Source organism: Anguilla rostrata, chromosome 2 (genome assembly GCF_018555375.3).
Source record: "Anguilla rostrata isolate EN2019 chromosome 2, ASM1855537v3, whole genome shotgun sequence".
Lineage (NCBI taxonomy): Eukaryota > Metazoa > Chordata > Actinopteri > Anguilliformes > Anguillidae > Anguilla > Anguilla rostrata.
Window position 1 is genome coordinate 9159226 of NC_057934.1, and position 19086 is coordinate 9178311.

Below are 19086 nucleotides of genomic sequence, written 5' to 3' on the forward strand. Positions count from 1 at the left end.
GCACTGGTGACTGACAGGTGCATCTGAACACACCTGAACACCTCTGGCTGCTCTGGTTCAAGCCAGTTCAGTGACAGTTAATATTTCGAAATTAAATTTCACAACGGTTAAAATACTTCTTTTGGACAAACCGTGTGAGCGCATAACGTTCTGGAGTGGAAAATACTACTGGCCTGTGAGCTGATATTTTCCCCATGGATGCCATTACAAGGTAGAAATGAGATGAATTTCTGTCCTCATTACCTATCAGATATTTTCGTTAAAATCTGATTTGAGCTGGTGTAGAGACCTGGCCTCCTCTCTGTGGACTTCATACCACATTCATTTCTCGCCAGTTCTTTATGTCTGGTTGAATGAACTCTTTAGCTAGCATCATCACTGGCAGATTACTCCTACTATTAAACTACTGTAAAACGTTTCATAAAGGGACGGAAGAACAATCCTTCAGCTGTCATTTGAAAGCTAAAAATGTCAGTTGAGTGCAAACGAGCTAATTATTTAATTAAGAGCAGAAGTTGGAAGAAATCCTGAAACGGATGTGGCCTTCCAGAGCTTTGGGTCTCCCACCCTTCATTTACAGTAAACTTTGCACGTCAGCCTCCTCTGGCTATTGATTGTAAGAACTAAACATACAGTACAACATGTTGAACTATAGAATGGAGCTGTCCTTTTTTAAATATGCAGATTCATAAGGAGTCTAATGTTACAATTTCCAAAGAAACAGAGCTGTTTTTAATATATTGAAGTACATATTTAATTTCAGTGTGGAGTTTGTTTAATAAAGACCACTGTACTTTTCTTCAGAATGTTTTTTTTTTTTTTCTTTTAATCAAAAACTAATCGGAACAAATGCGTAGCTTAAGATGCGATGGTTTTGTGCTCTAGCCTAAGACTGGAGGCTCTGTGGAAGATTTGGCGTTGGATGTAGTTTAAATAAAACACCACGCATCTCGATTCTCTTGATTTGCAGATTCTGAATGTGTTATGAAGTTAGACTGAACTGCGGTGCCGGAGTTGCATTGATTGCCGATTGCCTGGCCTAGCTGCTGAAACGGTGTATCGTCCTGCATTTGGCTGCCAGTGTCTCTGGATGTTCTTCCAGAGACTGTGACTTCAGAAATCAGTGGAGCCGATCCAGCACGCTCAGCATCGGTCTGTATTCTGTTATACGACATGACGAGAAACCAAAAAAATGAAAACGGTTAACAGCAGCCGGATAAACCTGTTTCTAGAATGGCCCTTCTTCACCGGCTGTCCCCATGTGGATGTGTGTAAGCGGAGACATCGCTAAGATATTTTACTCTGTAACGTCTGTCAAAATATATGACATTTTACATAATTAAATGGTTAAATGGCGGTTTTATACTCATTTTGCGTATATTGCATGACGTTTGCATAAAAGTACTTGTCTATATGAAACTGGTAATCATTGGTGTATTTGTTATTTATTGTAGGCAATACTCTGGCATAGAAGACATAATTCCTACCATTCTGTATTTTGTATATTGATCAATTTGCTGCTTTTTCACCGGGTTACGGATGAGTTTTTCTGCTTTGGTTCTGCAGTGTTCTAAATTTTTTCTTTATATTTGTGAAGAGAAAAGGTTGAACTTTATCCAAAAAGACTCCAGGGGTGCAGATGTTGATTTTTATTGACAGCATATTTATACATATGGACCATGTGTCATTTCTTAAGCCTTACACAATGAATGCAGGCAAAGGTGAAAAAAAGGATAATAAAAGCTTAGGTCAGAGTATCATCAATGATGGATGCTGGTTATACATGCTCATGTACACACTTTAATTCTGGTGTGTGTGTTCCTCATGCCTTCTAGCCCTCAAGGAAAGATAGACCTTTGTTCTAGCGCGTATGGATTCAGCTGCAGAGCCATATGCATTTACCTTACCAGAAGCACTACGTGGCCAAAAGTTTGTGGACGCCTGACATCCAACATCTCATCCAAAATTATTATGGGCATTAATATGGATTTGGTTCCACCCTTTGCTGCTATAGCAACCTCCATTCTTCTGGGAGGGCTTTATACTAGATGTTGGAGCATTGCTGCAGGGATTTGCTTCCTTTCAGCCAGAAGAGCATTAGTGAGGTCAGCCACTTGATTGGGCGGTTAGGCCTGGCTCACAGTTGGCTTTCCAATTGATCCCAAAGGTGTTGGATGGGGTTGAGGCCAGGGCTCTGTGCAGGCCAGTTAAGTTCTCCTACACTGTTCTAAAAAAAAAACCATTTCTATGTAGAACTCGCTGTGTGCCCGGGGCGTTGTCATGCTGAAACAGGAAAGGGTCTTCCCCAAACTGATGGGGAAGCACAGAATCATCTAGTATGTATGCTGCAGCATTAAGATTTGCCTTCACTGGAACTTAGAGGCCTAGCCCAAACCATGAAATACAGCCCCATCCAAGGGGTGTCCAGATGCTTTTGGTCATATAGTGTGTCATGTCCCCTGACACAGGTGTTTAACATTTACTTAAGTGCAGTTAATTTTTCATCGCACAAAAAGGGCAGTGTTAGCATTCAGAATGCATCAAATGCAGTGCCTTTCAAAATGCACCCGCCATTAAATCTGTATTGAGTTGGAACTCGGAATGAATCACAGTACAGCTCATTACAAGCCACTATATTATACATTATCTCCCACTGTAGGTGGATCTGCTTACTAATTCGACCGAACTTGATTAGAAAATTTAGCTAATTGAGTTTGTCTCCCTGTAGGTCTTTAGTCCTGCTTGAGGTGTCCTGTGATGCATTTGTAACTTGGTTTCTCCCTTGTGATTTCTTGCCAAATGCTCTGTACCGGATTACTTCCTCATTGGAGAGTTTAAGATCATCATGCTGTAGTTACTTTTATATGTTAATTCTGCACTTGCTAGTCCTGAAGCAAACCTCCTTCAGAGTCTTTTGGGTCTGTGAGGTGACTTTTTTGAGCCAGTAAACGTGTAGCTGCTTAGCGATTTGTTAGGTTTAATAAATAATCAATGCCAAATTAGATGGCTAGCTTTTTTAAAAAAAAATCATTTTTTTCCTGGACTCCCTTTTAACTTATTTATCAGCTCAGTGGACATGCAGTCATTTTAGACTTTAGACCATTGCCCTGTGATTCAAAATGCTGTGGAATGTATTCTGTCTTTGCATGTACACCTGTGGTTCATATATGTATATCATATATGTTGAGGTTTCAAAGTTTTTATTTTTTGTTTTGTTCCATTCCTTGTTCATTTTCCCTGCTACGAAACCACTGAACGCTCTTGACATCAACTTTTTGGACCCCATTCTGATATGTAACCATGCCAACACTCCAGGGCACTTCATCGACCCACAATGCACTCAGCTCTTGCCTGTAGAGAGATTAAGAAAGCACTTGTTTTTGTTTTGTCTTTTTGCCAGTTCCGATCAGCCACGAGATGGTTCTAGAACGTTTTCGGGAAGAAATTCTGTTCAGCATGAACTGCTGAGTTGAAGCGTCTGCTGACTTCTGCAGTGGTTTCCCTGATTCAGAGCTCAGCGATGAGCTGGATATGGTGAACCAGCTCATAATTCTGTTATTAAACGGTGATTTGAATTTATAACAGTTCTGATGTCAACAGAGCAGTCTTTTTGTTAGCATTTGAACTTTTTTTGGGTGGGTGGGGGGAACTCATCAGTCTTATATTGGCTGCTGAACTAGGTTTAATATAAAATGCCATAATTTCAACAGACCGGTGTGCTGAAGGGAGTCTGAGTTAATGTGTCCCTCGGCGTTAAGAACGAATGGCGCAGATGGTGATGGGATTAAATAGAGGCCCAGACACCTAAGGGTCTGGTGGTTTCTGCTAGCAGCTGGAAGCTCAGTTGAGTTTATCCACAACAGCAAACTGTGCAACCAGCTCTGTTGTTTCTACAGTTTTTTTTTTTTTGTGCTTCCGGAATGTACTGGGTCAGACCAACAACAAAAAACCAACACCTGGGTCTGGAGTCAAAGCCTTCTGTTTGAATTGACTCATTTTCATACAGTTATTTTCCTCATTTTATCTTAACATTAAATTAAACTTGGGAGGGTGGGGCTGCCTTTACAATTAATTGTTCATTTGTGCCACCATGCTTTGTTTGAGTTGTTTGTCATACTAATGCATATTTGCACAAATGTTTAAGCTTGGCCTCAGTCTAGTCTACTGTACTACATCGCTGCTCTGTTTATGATCTGTGTCAGTTTGGATCATGAGTTTTTCCTGAACATGTAACCTGGGAAACCTTTAACCTGTATTTCGGTTCTTATCCACTAGGTGGCACTGTTGGCTCTCTAACTGCAGTAATCAACAGTCACCAGTCAAAGGAGCAAAACCAGTTACACAAATAAGGTCCGATTTAAGAGCTTATTGGAGCAAGTCTCTAAAGGGGTGCCCAAATTTGTCTGAAAATGGTTAGTTTGGATGCAGGTTTTTGCTGAAGCTCAGCACTATAAGGCTTGATTTAGCTAACAGTTAAGGTCTATGTTGAAGACCATTTTAATTCATTAGTTGAATCAAGTATCGTAATACCTGGCTTTAACAAAAGCCTGGACCCCCATCAACATTTTTTTTTTTTTTGGAAAAGATTGAACACCCCTGCAGCTGCTGAATGATTAATTCCAAAAGTTCTGCATCGCCCCCTTGGTGTCGGAAGACAGAACAACAGGTTAAAAGAAGTCAGGGATAAATTTGTGGTCTGCAACCCTAGTCCTGGGGAGCCACAGAGTCTGCTAATTTGAAAATGAGCAACTAGTTCAGATTCAGAAACCTAGATCTGGTGAGTTGCCTGTGTGGTGTCTTGCTTTAATTTAACTCAAGTGCTGAGTTACGATGAAAACCAGATCTCCAGGAGCAGAGTTGTAGACCGGTCTTATTCTAGTGTGTGCGTGCGTGCGTATCGATGTGTTTGGACATTCTGTTGCTCTCAGTGCTGTTATATACAGGGTTCAGTAAGGTGATTCTGGAGACGGTTGCATGTTTGCCTTTTAAGAATTTATTGTACTTTTCATCTTCCACATTGAATCTGATGGTATGGTTCGGGTCTCTCGGATACATGGACATTTAATTACCCAAACTAAAGCCCAGAAAATAAAAGTGTCTAACTTTGAAACTGCTTTGTACCTGTCTTGATGTGTTCACCACAGTTACCAAGGTTATAACATGGCACTAGAAACAGAAACAACAGTATTTCAGTGTCAACATTCCAGATGGGTTAACCAATCACAGTACATCAGATATTTTAGCGTTTTAATTGTTTGTTATGACTGGGTGGTGGAAGAGTTGAGTGGTTAAGGAACTGGGCTTGAGGTTGTGGGTTTGATTCCCAGCTGGGGCACTGCCGTTGTATCCCTGAACAAAGTATTTAACCACAAATTGCTTCAGAAAATACAGTATCAAGCCGTGTGACTGTATTGTATGTAGAAAATGCACTCAAATAGGCTGTTCAGAAAGCGCCCTCTGCAGGCTGCTTTCGTATTGCAGATGGATCCGTACGTTTCAGAGGCCCTGGATGTGAGACTGGTGTGAATTTTCTGTCACCCGGAGCTGTTGAAGCAGACGTCACAAAACCCATCTGAGAAGTGCTGGCATGTATTGTTTTATTGTACTCCTTATTTTAAAGCTATTTTGTTTTGCAATTAGAGTTATTTTAGCAAAAGACAAGTTATTATGTTTTAATTAAAATAATATGAATGATAAATCTCATTAAAACTAGCGACCTGAACTGAAATTGATATAGAACAGTAGCTTGAGAAACACTGATCTAGAACATGGCCAGAGAGGACCTACGGTAGAGGCAGGACAGGGAGCCAAACGCCGCCTGGTGGCTGGTGGCGGTACTTCGTCCATGCGGGCTGCCGCTGGTCTCACGGGCAAGCTGGAGAGCACGCAGCGTCTGCAGATCAAAGGATTCTGGGTAGCGCTCCTCACGGTTCTCCTGCAGAGCACCGGAGCGAAACTCCACGCTGGCAAACCTCACTCTGCCAAACCAAGACACACACGGGCATTGTGGGTAATGAAACCTGGCAATTGATTGGTACAAATCGGGTTAAATTTTTTCTGATTGATCAGGAAATACTGATGTTCAAACCATAATGTCTCTTTTAGAGGCAGAAGACCTTGGGTGTACTATAAGAACACATATACGCACACACCAAGAGCTTTTCCACTCTCTGACAGCTGACAGTGTATTAGAATGCTCAGTAATAAAGCCAAATACAAGCCAGTAATACTCCACTATATTGTTTCCCTCCCCCCATTTTTGTTCACCTGTGATTGGATGAAGGAGCCACATGGACCCGTCCCAGTTGTCCTGGATACAGGCCAAGCGTGTCCCTCCCCTGACGCGTGACTCTGTAATTGGGACCAGGTGTTAATGTAGTCCAGAAAGGGGCTAAGTATTCCAGAAATGCCTTTTAATATGGTCATGCATTGGGTGTGCGGAAAATTCGTATTCTCCTATACTGAACTGGCCCACTGAAACATTCATATAGTGTAAAATACCCGGCAAACCCACCTATTTGGTGCAGCTGCGTTGGGACATGAGGGCTCTTTAAACGCATGTAATCTCAGAGCAATGCCAGGTCCTGCCATCCTTCTGAAGAATAAACTTCTCCCACTTGGTGAAGACTCCTCCCACAATGCACTGACTGCTGAAGACTCCTCACACTCTATGGTTGTCCTGTGGAAGACCAATAAGCTAATTTGCACTGTCAAAATAGTAAAAAAACATCAGAATTAATTGTAATATATTTGGGGGATTTTGACTCCTTGCAGTTTCTATCCTCCTTAATGTTTGTTTATGATATTTAAAAATATATATATTTAGATTACAAGTAGTAATTTTATTTCTGACTAATTCAAAAAAGGGCAACAGGCCTTTCAAAATAAACTGCGACCCTGAATTGTCCCAAAATCCACGACATAATCTGCAGTTACACCAAATAATGAAGAGGAACAAGATACTAGTTGGTTGTTCCTTCATGAATAACTAAAATGTGCGTGTACATCTGACGTTGTACACACGAGGGCACTGTTGTACAGCATTTAAATGGGAAACCAGAGCATGACCTCACATTACAAAACGATGTGAATCGAGCTGCGGTTTCCGAACCTGTAGTCTCGGGTTTATGTATTGTAGTACTCCAAGTATGTTTCAAATTCCGTCCAGTGCACACGGAACATGTATCTGACGCGACTACACGCCAAAGGAAAGCAAATGACTGTGAACTGGAAAATATAAAAAAAACTGAAATGTGAAACTTGACATTTTCAAAACGTTACTGCTTCCTGTCCCATAAGGGTCATCCCAGTTACTCTCTTATGATCAGTTATCCGTCTATAGTTTCTCACACGAACAGGGCTTACCTGCGCGTCCGCGTGCATAAAGTTATGGCCAGGTGAGGTCAGTCTATGCCGGAATCCGAACTCGCAGCCCTGTGCGCGAAGAATGATTCAGCGGAACGTCCTCTTCTTGAGTTACCTGCACAAGCAACCCGACCCGGCCTTCATCCATGTAACCAAGAACAGGTGTCACCAAGAAACAGGTACCAGGTAGGCTACTATCAGCTAACACAACAAACCGAACAACATTAATTTGACCAAGCCGTACTATTTCACCATGTTAAATCAACAGAAATTTGTACGTAATTATATTGAATGTAGCCAACTGAATTTGTTGTGAAGCGGATAAATAATTGATATTGGAAAGTATCACACGTTGTATGTATTTCTATATATATATATATATATGATTACTGAAAATAGCACGATTGGACATTCAATATTATATGATAATATATAGGCCTATCCATGAAAAGAATACAGGCTGTAGGCCTAGGATCACGTTTTCAGATGAACGTCATTGCAACGGCCTTTATTGACAAAGCAAAATAGCTATATACTGAAAACCTCAATTAAAACCTCATCTGGGCATTTCCAAGAACTGCTGATGATTTTAAAGGTGAAATCAATTGATAACTTGAATTTACTTTAATGGGGTTGGGGGGCTCCCCTTACACCGGCTCATTAGTTCAATTTGTTTAATGGTTATTTCTCGTCGGTGCAGTTAATATTTTGAACACTAGAGGGAAACCTCACACTAGTATACAGATAGTAGATGAAATTATACGTCCGGAACCACGGATACGCTGCCTGTTATCATTAAAATTGGTGATGCATTATCATTATTTTTATATTAAGAAGTCATTATATATGAACTGTAAAATAATACATTATCTAGATAAAATGTAGTCATTATCACGTCTGTTGTGCCTTTTTAATAATCAGATCACAGGTAATGCTATTTATGTATGTGCTTGTTTGATTGTGTTTTGTCAGACTGCCTTCTGTGGTTATGTAAAGCTGTCTTATGTAGTCTCTTACTTGACAAATATAAATAGAGACGTTTATGAAGTTGTTTTAGCCAGTCAAACAATGAGAGTGAGTCAGACCTCTGGAGAAAAAAAAGACTGTCCTTGGATTAAAAAAAGATTCCAACCGCATTTAGCTGTAATAGTCCTTCTCATACTGTAACACATAAAAGAATGAAACTATCATTCTGAAACTGTAAGACATAAATGGCTGCATCTATCATTCTCAAACGGTAACATATAAAATACGGAAACTGTCAGTTGAAAACAACATAAACAAATTAATCTATCAATCTCAAAATGTAACGCATAAACAACAGAGTCCATCATACTCAATCTAACACATAAGCCACTATCATTCTCAAACTGTAACACATAAATGACAGAATCTATCATTCTCAAACTATAATGCATATGCATCTATCATTCCCAAAGTACAATACATAAACTGCTGTACTTAATAAATTAAAAGTTGCTCTGTATTGAGCCAGTGAGTGATTTCTCCCCTGCATTTGGCCAATCCTAGTTTCTTAGGAGCAACACACACGTATTCATTATTCTCAAATTGTGGAACATTCTGCTGTGATGATTGATGGAATGCTTTTGACAAAAGTCTTAGTTTCAGCTGCTGGTGAAATGTAAAAAAATAATAATAATATAAAGACAGATAAGATTTGCTCCATGTCTTGTCCCGGGAAAGTGAATGAATGTAAATGCATTTGCTGTATTCCATAATTTACGTGAGCTTTGACAACCTGGGAAATGATGACATAATACTGATCTTTCGGATATTTGGTGAAAATATATTTTGGACCCATTTCTGTGAATCCTGTCAAAGGGAGTTTGACAACTTAGTATTTATGAATGAAACCATTATAGATTGATGACACTGGTGGCTGCACATATCTCTCTGTTGTAGCAAATGTCTAACTGGTGTCTGTCAGAGTTTAGCAGTGTGTGATGCTCAGTTCTTAGAAAGAGCCCTGTGTGTGTGTTTCACATGCAAAACTGAAGTGGCACTCTGGGTAACATGCAACCCCCTCCCCCCCTCCCCGCACACACACACAAACACTCAAACACATACACATACAGATATACACACACATGCACACAAACTCATGTGCACACACGTACTCACGAAAGCACATACACACACACACACACACGCGCGCGCGCGCACATGCGTGAACAGCTGTGTTCTGTCAGATGTTGTCACCTGTTGGCTCTTCTCAAAGAAGGCTATAAAGTGCACGTGTGACACATTTTCACAAAGGAAGAGAAGTCCAGGGTTTTGTTTCATCAGTTATGACTCTCATAATGTATTCTTGCATTCCCTTGATAGTGTTTTTGATTGGATGAATGGGGGATCACATAGATTTTACCAAACTGGAGAAATCTAAAATCTGTTTAGCATTAGGTACCATCTTGCAGGTAGCACCTCTTGCCCTGTGCTTTGCTGCAATAATCAGAGAATTCCCACTCTCGTTTAATGCTGAAGGGTCAAAGGTGAAAGGTCAAAGGGGTATCGTCAAAGAAGGTGTCCGGGTAGAAGTGGAAACCAGGGTGTAGAAAGGGCATGAAACGTCCCATTCCATGGGACACATCTGGGAGAGCTTCTCACATTCACAGTACTAGTATACTTTATCGGTGTAAAGTGTGCTCTATCACTGTAAAATGTACTGTGTTAGTGTTAAACGTGCCCTATCAGTCTAACATTTACTCTGTTAGTGTAAAACATACTTTATCAGTCTAATGTGTACTTTGTTAGTGTAAAACGTACTCAAACAGTCTAACATGTTCTCTGTTAGTTTAAAACATACACTACCTGTCTACATGTACTCTGTTAGTGTAAAACATGCTCAAACAGTCTAACATGTTCTCTGTTAGTTTAAAACATACACTATCTGTTTAACACGTGCTTTGTTAGTGTAAAATATACTCTAACAGTCTCTAACGTATTCTGTAAGTGTAAAACATAGTCTTACAGGTACTTTGTTTGTGTAAAACACTCTATCAGTCTAACAGTACTCAGTTAGTGTAAAACATGCTTTGTCAGTGTAAAATATACTCTAACAGTCTAACGTATTCTGTAAGTGTAAAACATAGTCTTACAGGTACTGTGTTTGTGTAAAACATACTCTATCAGTCTAACAGAGCTCAGTTAGTGTAAAACATGCTTTGTCAGTGTTGATTTTTCATGGCGTGTACGTGCAGATGCTGCCCAGGCGAGCCTCTCTCTCATAGCGGTGTGAGCACAGACAGAGAGAAAGAGGGGTCATTATTAATGCATCAGCGCTTGGGTATCCAGGGCCCAGACACACAAAGGAGCTCTTTCTGACCCGGTGGTCTGGCCGCCACATGTGTTGGGGCCATCAGCGCGGGCAGCTGGGCCGACCGCTCCCGTGGCCCCGCCCACCGCTGCCATGGCCCCGCCCACGGCTCCCAGGCCCCGCCCCCAGTCCAGCAGATGTTGCGGCCGCTGCTGTTGCCGCTGCGGCTGCTGCCCCTGAGAAGCGTGGCAGCTGCACGGTCTGCTGCGCCGCCTGCCTGACCTCTGACCTCCCCCCTGCTGGGGGGTGGGGGGGGTGGTGGGGTGGGGTGGGGGGGGGGGCAGGGGGTGGCAGCTGGGGGGCTAACAGGAACAGTGGAGGGCCGGTGTTTGTGCGTCCGTGTGTGTGTGTGTGTGTGTGTGCGTGGATGCACATATGGGGGCCGCATTGTGTGTGTGTATTTTGTACGTGTGTGCGCGTGTGTGTGCATGCATATGCATATAAGGATCGCAGTGTGTGTGTGTGTGTGTGTAGTGATGTGTGCGCGCGGGTAATAGGATGTGGGTAAGTGTATGTGTATCTGAAAGGGTGTGGGGGGGGGTGTATCTGTGTGTGTGTGTGGTGGGGGGGGGAGGGGGGTTGTTTGGCTGGTGGTATAGGCAATGAGTTTTGAGAGTGGTTGGGGGGGGGGCAGACTGCAGAATAAAGATTTGTGGGGGGAGGAGGGGAGGAGGGGGGGGGGTCCCAGACAGCGTGGGGCAGCAGGCGAAAGGGGCTCATTTCACATTTTCATTCGCGGCCCGATGAATAGAAATATTCGCCGTGTTTCTCGGGGAGCCGCGCGCGGCTTGTGAGCGCGGGCTGCTGGAGGAGCACGTCCAATGGCTGCCCCTCTCCTCGTGGCGCACAAAAGGACATCTGTTGCGGACGGTGTCCCATAAGCGCCTGGGTGGTAAGCTGGCTCTGGCGGCGGAGCGGCCACAGCCTTTGTTGGCGGAATCAGCCAAGGGGTAGCTACCAGCGCGCCGCACAGCTTGACAACCGCCAGAGCCAATGGAAAGGCCCGGAAGGCAACTCCCCTTCGGCGCCGATCGCCCCGCGGTGAATATTTTACTCTGTGAGAACAAATTCACACGGCTCTTTTCAGCTCACAATAAGCCCTCAGATAGCATTAGAGCGCCGACTGTAGTTCGATTCACAAGCGAATCCAAACGCGCGGGTACACGCAGTATTCGGGTGAGCGTCTGACAGAGTTTGAAGGCACGCGGTGTTTTCTGAACCGAAGACGCGATGTAATCCACGATAATGTCATGCTCAGGGGATGCACTTCTGTTGTGTTTGAGGGTGGATAATTTTAGAGATGTTATGACCTTTGGGGACGAGAGAAACGGAGCATTTGTTTGAGGGGGGTCCCGTGCTGAAATTGTCAGCGGTGTTCAAACACACAGTGAAAGACTGAAATCCATTTGAGGCATCTTTCGTATTTGTAATGGACACCAAGATTTTCATTTTCTAACGGTTTAATTTATTTCAATGACCAGTTTCACAAGTCTCGCGAGAACAAGATCCTGTGGCACTTTTTTGTTAACCCCAGTGTGCTGGTCAAATTCCCACAAAAGTGGCTTTCCCACAAATCTGGCCACGCAAACCACCCATCCTGCATCTGATTGGCTGGACTTCCTACCCGCTCAGATTTGGAACTGAGTTCTCAGTTGACCTGCAGTACCTGGATAAATACAATCTGCTTGATATTATTCAATCTGAGAGTCTCTGAGAGAGAGACAGACCCGGGAAAATTCTGTGTCAATCCAGAACCCTGGGAGTGCAGAACAGAGGGGTGTGGCCGAAAAACACTGAAGAGGCGAGTGGAGTGGGGGGGAGGCGTGGCCAGCTGGGCCATTTGCTCCCTCTGTTCCTACAGTACTGACAGGTGTTACCGCCAGCCTTGTCCAGGCTCGTTCTGCAGCTGTCTCTGCCCCCCCCCCCCCAAAAAAAATCCTCTTCTCCACCCCCGCCCCCACATGGACAGATGCAGCAGCAACACTCATCCCCCCCCCACCCCAAAGTGCTGTTTACTGCACCCCAAGATTGTTTTCACTTTAAATATTTGCTCAGGATGGGGTTGGAATGCCCAGGGTGGGAATAAGAACAGGTGAAAACAGGAGTCCTAGCAGGGTGTTAAACCCACAACGTTGACAACGCTTCGGAATGCCCTGGAACACTCTGGAGTGACACGGAATGCGATCGTATGGTTGACAGGTTCGGGAAGCTGATTTTCAGACTGCATACTGCGCTGTTTGTATCCACCAGCAGATACTCGTCGTTTTAAATGTGGTCATGACATCTTTATTATTATGATTTATCATTATTATACTTCTTTTTTTATAGATAATGTGCCTAATGTTTATACAATAATGACGGTGATAATCCAATCTGAAGACAAAAGGTTCTGAATGGTACTTCACTGCTAATTAGCTTGTACCAGCTGTGGTGATGGTTTGATAGTAGGGTCTATAAGATTGCCTTCAGTTCATAAAATAATTTCGGCTGCCAAGGGCTGAAGGCACTATGCTGAAATATTTTAATCTTTTAGCCTCCTCTAAAAGCTAAAGATGCTGAGTGCGGATCTTTTCTGAATGACCTGGTTCACCAGGAGTATTTTGGTCCATCTTCCGTAAGGTTCTTCCGAATGAGGCTACCCAAAGCAGGTGCTGAAGGTGTAGATGGCTTTGTCTGTGGATATTATAGTGTTAGCAGGGTCCTCTTGGACTTAGCTGTACACCAACATGGGTGGAAGGGGGATATATAAAAATACACCAACAAAATAATAAAATAGATAACAAATAAAATACATAATAAGATAAATAAAATACATACGATAAAAGGCTAGATACTAAGGATGAGACTCACAGTGATTTACTGGAATAGGGGGTTAAAGTGCTTTAGCCTGAGCTGGCTGGGCTGTCTGTTACATCTCAGGACTGCAGTGTAGCTGAGCACCAGGCTAGCTGCTCCATTCAGAAGCAAGGCTGAATGCAGGAAGTGGTTTTGGAGGGTGTCAGGCATCCACTTCCTTGTTTTCCCGGCCAAATCTGCATGAAATTCAAATGCGGATGGAAATGAAGCCAGGAGCAGCTATGGCCATACTTTACATGGGCATCCAGGGGACAAAGATGCTTTAAAAAACTTTCCTGGAAGTCGCCTGCCAATAATAATAATAACTAACTAACTAACTAACTAACTAACTAACTAACTAACTAACTAACTAAATAACTAAATAACTAAATAACTAAATAACTAAATAAATAAATAAATAAATAAATAAAAATATAAAACAACATAATATAATTGCAAAAACATATGGTGAATGGTACAAAAATTTTCAGACTGTCTCAGAATTTGACATGGTATTCCCTAGCTTAGAGAGGTCAACATACATACAAGTTTTATGATGAGCAGCCATTGCTAAGACAGGTGTTAGCATAGCTGTGATAAAGTAGGCAGGACTGGCATGCAAAAGCTAACCTGGGGTTAGCGAAACTGTGGTGAAGCAGGCAAGGCTAACGCACATCAGCTAACCTAGCGTTAGCATAGCTAACACCACAGTCACCTCTGTACTCAAGGCGGCTTGTCCGCACGCTGCCCAACAGATGGCGGTATGAATATTCCTCTTTTCCCCATCGGACTCCTAAAATGAGCTCCATATGTTTTTGGCTGGGGGGAGGGGGGAGTGGGGAGTGGGGGGGGGGGGGTGTTGGTATTGTTCACGCTGTTGGCCTGCCTGGGAGGTAAGGGGGGTTTAGGTAATGATAACAGGGGGGTGCAGGAGAGGCAGAAGTGTAGGGGAGTCATTCTGGGGAGATGGGGCCAGATGTCAAACCATGCTCTCACACACACACACACACACACACATACACCATGTACACATACACATGCAAGCACATGCATGGTTCTGTGGCAGTCCAATGTCTCGTCCACTGGCTTCTCTGGCTTCCTGTATGGATGCTGCTCCTGATTACTTTGATTGCCTCTTCACTTTGCTTCCATCTCACACCATACTCCTCAGTGCCACCACATGCTCCCTCCCCTCCTCTCTCTCTCTGTCTCTCTCTCCTTCTTTATGGACCAATGTGTGCGTATCTCTCTCATGCACACACACACACACACACACACACACACATGCACAATGCTCCTTCTGTCCTCTCTCTGATAGCTGAACTCCAGTTTCATGCCTCTTTCATAGTCAAGTTCATGTGCAGTGATGCTGGACATGGCCCATAACATAAGTCTTACCGACTGGCTGGGATGTTCAGGGGTGTGCGTAATCCTGATAAATACGACAGACCTACTACTGTGACTGCAATTCCAAATAGCAGAAATAGAGAGAGAATTTTTTATTCTAAAATATAATATGTATATGAAGAGTTTTGCTAAAATAACCCTATCTGACTAGCTCATAAGCCTGATTAAATGGGTTTGCTTTGTGCTGAAGAACTACAGGGTTTCCATGGAGACACCAGAATAAGACAGACTTTTGGGACAGTCATGCTTCCCTCTTCGGACGTCAGTCTGAGGCAATCTGGAAAGCGGCGAGAGAGAGGGAGCGAAAGGGAGAGTGAGAGAGAGAAAGTGCCTGAAAGAGAGTGTGTGAGTGAGTGAGTGAGTGAGGCTCAACATTTTATGGATTTCTTTCCTCAAGAGTAATGAACATCAGCATGTGTGCATTATGTGTGTGTACCACAGACATATCAATTACTCTTACTTTAATGTCTGCAATTCTTAAACCATAACTATATGATATACATGATGTATGAATGTGGCATATTTTAAAAGTTTCCAATATAATAAGTAATAAGAAGTGTACCTCGCTAATCACCTGCAAGTGGTGCTTTTTGCTTGGTCCATTTCTTTTTCAGAAGCGAAAGAAATGGGCATTGTAACACTTTGAAACTGTACAATGTTTAATCAGTAAACGTTTTCTGCACTTTTCAAAGAGACGGTGCCCTGCGTCACCCGTCCTTGGCGTGCAGGTCTCTGACGGGCGCCAAGCACCGGAGCACAGCTCATTAGGGCGACCAATCAAATCTGTTACCGCCAGTGGCCCAAATACCAGCGACCCGCTCCGCAAAACAGGGGTGTTGCATTCGAGCCCTGGGGGGCTGCAGCGCCTGCAGGTTTAACCAAGAAATTATTCACAATCTTAAAAGAAAAACTGTTTTAAACAACCATAGCTTATATCAAGAGATCGGGACCCACCAACATACACAGTGGGTCCCCACAAGTTTTAGACCTCCTGCTTCAGCCAATCAAAAACCAGCATATACAGTGGGTTCCGATTCAGCCAGTCAAAAACCCAAATACACAGTGCGTCTCAATTCAGCCAGTCAAAAATCAGCATACAGTGCGTCCCAATTCAGCCAGTCAAAAACCAGCATACACAGTGGGTCCCGATTCAACCAATCAAAAACCAGCAAACACAGTAGGGCCCAATTCAGCCAGTCACTACCTCAGTCTCTTATGTGCTGAAAGCACTGAAAAGTATTGAATTCATACACGTCTGCTATATGATAAATGATAATCTGTGTGCTTGCTGGAGGTAAAACACATAATTAGCTTTATTATTAGTCTTATAATATATTGTGTATTTGTATGAATCGCCGCAATGTGTGGGAATTTCTCAGAAACTGCAGTTCCTCCCCGCCCCCAAACAAGCCAAAACTTTGTGCGATTCAATCAACAGCTTCAACGTATTGTCAATTAGCATATGGTAGGAGGGGAGTTGTCAGACAGTCTAGGGGGCCACTGTGTCAGCTGGTTTTAAATCTCTTATTCAGTTAGGGTTGTTCAAAAAATGTTAAAGGTCTTCTCAGATGTTTTATTTTACGTTTTAACACAGAATAACTTATTCATCTAAAAATATATCATTATTTCAAAAGGAATCATCTGCCTTGCATCACATTAATGAAAATGAAAGCATGTGTTCATTTGACTTATTTTGTGGTCACAGGATAAATCATCAGAGTGTAAATCATCTTTAATTAATTAGATATTTAATGAGTCTGGTGAACAACAATTAACAGCTTGTTACAGTCCAGACGTTGCTATTATGTTTGGGACCAGCACACACAAAGAGGTCTCAGGACTGCGTTTGAGAACACCTTAATTAGAGAAACCCAGTCCAGCCAAACGATAATTAAAAAGTTGAAGAATTCTAAATTATTATTTCACCTTTTCCCTGATTTTTACCCAACAGCCAGGCAGGATAAGCCGAAGCATAGCTGAATAAATCTTGACACTTGGATTGTAGATCTTCGAGTTACATTAACTCAGTGAAGTTCAGCTCGGTCTCCTCTGTGAAAAACCTGCTTTTTCCTAGTCGGCTACTGTCACATGAAAGCAACTCATAGTGTCTGAATAATCACCACACTGTGTGTGTGTGTGTGTGTGTGTGTGTGTTTGTGCACGTGGGCGTGCGTATGCGCATCTGTGTGTTATTTGTATGTGTGTGTGTGCGTGTATGTGCGTGTGTCTGCATGTGTGCGTGTGTGTCTGTGTTTGGGGGTTCCTCCCACAGAGATGCAGTGAAGTTTGAGTCATGTCTCTTTTTGTTTTTGTTCCCAGGATGAGGACAAGAAAATACTAAGCGAGCCCCTAAAACCTACCCCCCACCCCAGCACACATATGCACACACACACACACACAAACACACACACACAGAGACATGCACACACGCATGCACACACACACACACACACACACAGCTTGTCTTCCATGATGCCAGGGTCTGCAGCCTGCAGCATTGTTCAGGGGGAGATGAGGCCCCTCTGTGCACTTGATGCTCTACTTAAGAGACAAACACTGAGAAGAAAGCAAAATCCCATCCCGTTTTACAGTCTGTCTGATCTGCCCTTCAGCACCCTTACCTTCCTATGACTTCAGCTTGATTTCTTTTTAGATTACATTCCACCTCCTTTCAGTGTCATTATTTTATTTCAGTAAACTGGCATGTCAGAAGATGCTGTGATATCTTTTTATTTTTTGATTCAAACTCCCCCATAATATAGAAAAGTGATGAAAACAGTAATATGACGGAAGGGCCTAATTTAACATTTTTAAAGTTTTAGAATTAGGCTTTTGAGAGGACAGAGGATTGGTTCGCTTCGCTCGGAGAGAGCAGACCACTCCGTGCCCCGTTAGAGGTGTTTTTGTTGTGTGTGGGTCTGCATTCACAGTTCGCAGCAATGGCTTTGTTGTTTGTGGGACACAGAGCAGCTCACACGGACGGTCCCGTTGTTTGCGGGATATTGGCTGTTTCTTTGCTGTGCCGCCGTCGCGCTCGCTCAGAATCCGCGTGCGTGCTCTTCCCCTGGCTCGCAGACACGCACCGCTTGGCAGGGCGCTCCTGCGAACTTCTGCGCGGTAGCTGCAAAGCAGGAGCCCAAGCTGGTGCAGAGGGACTTCAGCATGTTGAGCCCGCTTGCCTTCGGCGCAGCCAAATGCTTCTGCAGCTGCCCCTTTGTCCATGCTCCTTATGTAAACAAAGGGCAGCTACAAATTAATGACCTAAATTTCGAGCCGAACTGCACAGTCCGACCTGAGAACAAACTGTCCTCCTCAAACAGATGTTAAAGTAAAATGTAACATGCGAGTGCATTAGCGGATAATTGCTTTGTTTGGCTCTTGCAAAAGAACTCCTCTTTACTGGGCTTGTTTTTCTTTTCTTGCAGGCGCGTGTCGCGGTCCGTGCTTTTTTTCTCTGGAAGCTTGCCTACTGTCTGCTAGTGCGCTTTATTTCATTTAAATTAAAAAAATCGATAAAGGGTACCTATAGCATAAGACCGTACTCTTGAAAGTATCCGAACTTTACTACGAATATCTCGCCTGCGAAACGCAAATAGCCAACAGCACATTCAAAGCATTTTCAGATATTAATTTCAGTTACTCTGCAAGTAGTAGAGAAAAAAAAATTCTGGCAAGTGGGAATGATTAGGTTAAGTGGAATGCTTCTTCAAAAGGGCTGTGTAAGAGGAAACGGGCACGAGAACTTACTCCAACACAGATGATGGTCAGTTTTGCGAACCATGTCTTGTACTGTATTGATCTATTTGGTGCCTCTTCGGAATTTGTTTAAACCTATAAACAATTTGGGCTTTATGGATTTCACCCCATTTGTAACATAGTGTAATTACACAATCCTCGTGCCATCCACGCGTGTGTGGAATGCGCGTTCCTGTGGAAACAAAAAGCGCGAGTTTGAATGGCGCCAGAACTGACATAAGTGGCCTTGCTGCTGGAAATGTGTCGATTTGTCCTTTGACTTGTTGAAAACAGACATGCCAGCATTCCAGCCAGGAGACTGAAAACCAGAGAAGAAGGTGGGGATTTAACATAAAAACAAGATGTCTGCATACCCTTGACATTTCAGTACTTTCTCTTTTAGAACCTAC

At 43.1% G+C, this 19086-nt stretch overlaps 2 long non-coding RNA genes across 4 annotated transcripts in view; one reads left to right on the forward strand and one right to left on the reverse strand.

The window, feature by feature from the left end:
• Positions 1–4531: 4531 nt before the first annotated feature.
• On the reverse strand, positions 4532–7882 carry LOC135245279 (uncharacterized). Of its 2 annotated transcripts, none has more exons than XR_010327185.1 (5): positions 7366–7882; positions 6515–6707; positions 6268–6351; positions 5788–5978; positions 4532–5544 (listed from the first exon to the last, which is right to left on the reverse strand). It is a non-coding gene; the product is annotated as an uncharacterized LOC135245279 (long non-coding RNA). The 2 variants fall into 2 exon arrangements; XR_010327186.1 differs by having other exon boundaries at positions 6515–6679; positions 7366–7879.
• Positions 7421–19086, forward strand: part of LOC135245288 (uncharacterized) — a 32895-nt gene continuing 21229 nt past the window's right edge. For both annotated transcript variants that reach the window (XR_010327189.1, XR_010327188.1), the window contains exon 1: positions 7421–7551. This is a non-coding gene — a long non-coding RNA (uncharacterized LOC135245288). The remainder of the gene's footprint in view (positions 7552–19086) is intronic.